This window comes from Schistocerca cancellata, chromosome 5 (genome assembly GCF_023864275.1).
Source record: "Schistocerca cancellata isolate TAMUIC-IGC-003103 chromosome 5, iqSchCanc2.1, whole genome shotgun sequence".
Classification (NCBI taxonomy): Eukaryota; Metazoa; Arthropoda; class Insecta; order Orthoptera; family Acrididae; genus Schistocerca; species Schistocerca cancellata.
In genome coordinates this window covers 95071127-95073501 of record NC_064630.1, presented here as the reverse complement: position 1 = coordinate 95073501, position 2375 = coordinate 95071127, and the positions used below count along the sequence as shown (strand labels likewise).

At 44.6% G+C, this 2375-nt stretch overlaps 1 non-coding gene across 1 annotated transcript; it reads right to left on the bottom strand.

Moving 5' to 3' along the window:
* Positions 1 to 1359: 1359 nt before the first annotated feature.
* On the bottom strand, positions 1360 to 1434 carry Trnal-caa (transfer RNA leucine (anticodon CAA)). Its single transcript has one exon. It is a non-coding gene; the product is annotated as a tRNA-Leu (tRNA).
* Between the last annotated feature and the right edge of the window lie 941 nt (positions 1435 to 2375).

The following is a 2375-nucleotide window of genomic DNA, read 5'->3' as shown; positions in this document are numbered from 1 at the left end:
TTTACAGTAAACTGGGGCGGCAGTGAGAATTTGGATCGAGGTAAGTGGCATGCCAGGCTAATCCGAGGAGTTGTGTGAACCGCTGGGTCAGGGTGGCTTAGTAGCTAACGCACTTGCCTGGTAAGCAGGAGGCTCGTGTTCGATTTCCGGTCTTGGTATATGTTTTCACTCGCCACTTGAGTCTGTTTACCTAAAGTCCTATCTGTGTGAGATCAGTAAAGCCTCTGAAATTGTTTCATTTCATTCGTATAAGAATCTACTTTCTTGATGCTGCCACTGTAGAATGTTTGACTTTGTTGACAGAGCTACAAACTCACCTCTGCTTGCACCGCTTCATTACTACCATTGTGAAGTCCTTGTGGTCTTTATGTTCTGGAAATACCTGAACATCAGAAGGGGCCAAGTCGCCACTGTATCGAGGAAGATCGTCATCGAATTGTTGGAGATATCGCAGCGCTCCTATTGGTTTGGCATTGTCATGATGAAGGAGAGGGTGCTCCAAGTGTGGACGAACTCTTCGAATTCGAAACTCGAGTACAACACACTGTTTGTCATACACCTACGTAGTTACGTTACAGACCGCCACGTAACACGCTACAATTTGGAATCTTCTAGCGGCACAGAGCTGGAAAGATATACGCACGAAGAATAAAGACGTAGAATGTTAATAACATTTGTTTTGTTTGGAAAGCTGTCACATAAATTTTTCGGAGGCATTACTTTTCAGCACGTCCTCATACAACAAATAATTGAGGACGAGGGGAGTAAGTGCTCTGTGACGAGCAGGTCTGCACAGGGGAAGACACATCGCATCAGACCAGGTGGATGATTATTATTAAATTTAAAGGGTACAGTTGAAACTTCTCAATATATTTTCACTTGGACTATAATAACTGAGAAGGTGAAACTTCTTATTTAATTCTGAAATTGCTGAATGAAACTGCCATTCTGTCACTTTGCTTGTCTTTATAGTTTCGACACTGACCTACAGAATTTGCCCTGACAAAAGCAACTCTAACTTATCCTATTCATTAATTACTCACAATAATCAAGGATAACGCGATCTGACTGCTTTAAAATTAACTCAAAAGAATGGCCCTGAATTAGAAGAAATCCTAACAATAACCTACACATTTTCATAACTCACTTACCTCACAGACAATCTTCAGACAGCAAGCAGCAGCTACAGTCAGCTAAATAAAAGATTATAACTAATATAGGCTCTAAGTACTAGGGGGCATGTCATTGGCACAAGAAAGGTTTGAGCAAACAATGTATTTAACTGATTTTACCTTAACAGATTTTCACTCTGCAGCGGAGTGTGCGCTGATATGAAACTTTCTGGCAGATTAAACCTGTGTGCCGGACCGAGACTCGAACTCGGGACCTTTGCCTTTTGCGGACAAGTGCTCTACCAACTGAGCTATCCAAGCACGACTCAGGCCCCGTCCTCAGGCCCCGTCCTTACTTCTGCCAGTACCTCGTCTCCTGCCTTCCAAACTTTACAGAAGCTCTCCTGTGAGGTAGGAGACGAGGTACTGGCAGAAGTAAAGCTGTGAGGACGGAACGTGAGTCGTGCTTGGGTAGCTCAGTTGGTAGAGCACTTGTCGGCGGAAGGCAAAGGTTCCGAGTTCTAGTCTTGGTCCGGCACACAATTTTAATCTGCCTGAAAGTTTCATATCAGCGCACACTCCGCTGCAGAGTGAAAATCTCATTGTGGAAACATCCCCCAGGCTGTGGCTACGCCATGTCTCCCCAAAATCCTTTCTTTCAGGAGTGCTAGTTCTGCAAGGTTCGCAGGAGAACTTCTGTAAAGTTTGGAAGGTAGGAGACGAGGTACTGGCAGAAGTGAAGCTGTGAGGACGGGGCGCGAGTCGTGCTTGGGTAGCTCATTGGTTTTCTGCCGCACGGTAGCTCAGCGTGTTCGGTTACAGAGGCCCTGCTATCTGTAATAAAAAAAACTGAGTAAAGGAAACAGCGATGAACTTGAACGGGTGTCATGTGACGTCCGCCCAGACCAAAAGCAACGAACAATACCGAATAAAATGACGCCGGCACGGTAACTCAGCGTGTTCGGTCAGAGGGTTAGCTGCCCTCTGCAATAAAAAAAACTGAGTTAATGGAGCAACGACGAACTGAAACGGGTGTCTTGCGACGTCCGCCCCGAGCAGATACAACGAACGAAAACGAACAAAAATGAGATTACAAAAAAAAAAAAAAGAAAAAAAAAGAAAAGAAAAGTTGGTAGAGCACTTGTCCGCGAAAGGCAAAGGTTCCGAGTTCGAGTCTCGGTCCGGCACACAGTTTTAATCTGCCAGAAAGTTTCAGATTTTACCTTAATCATGTGACGTCCAGTTCAAAAACTATACAATCGA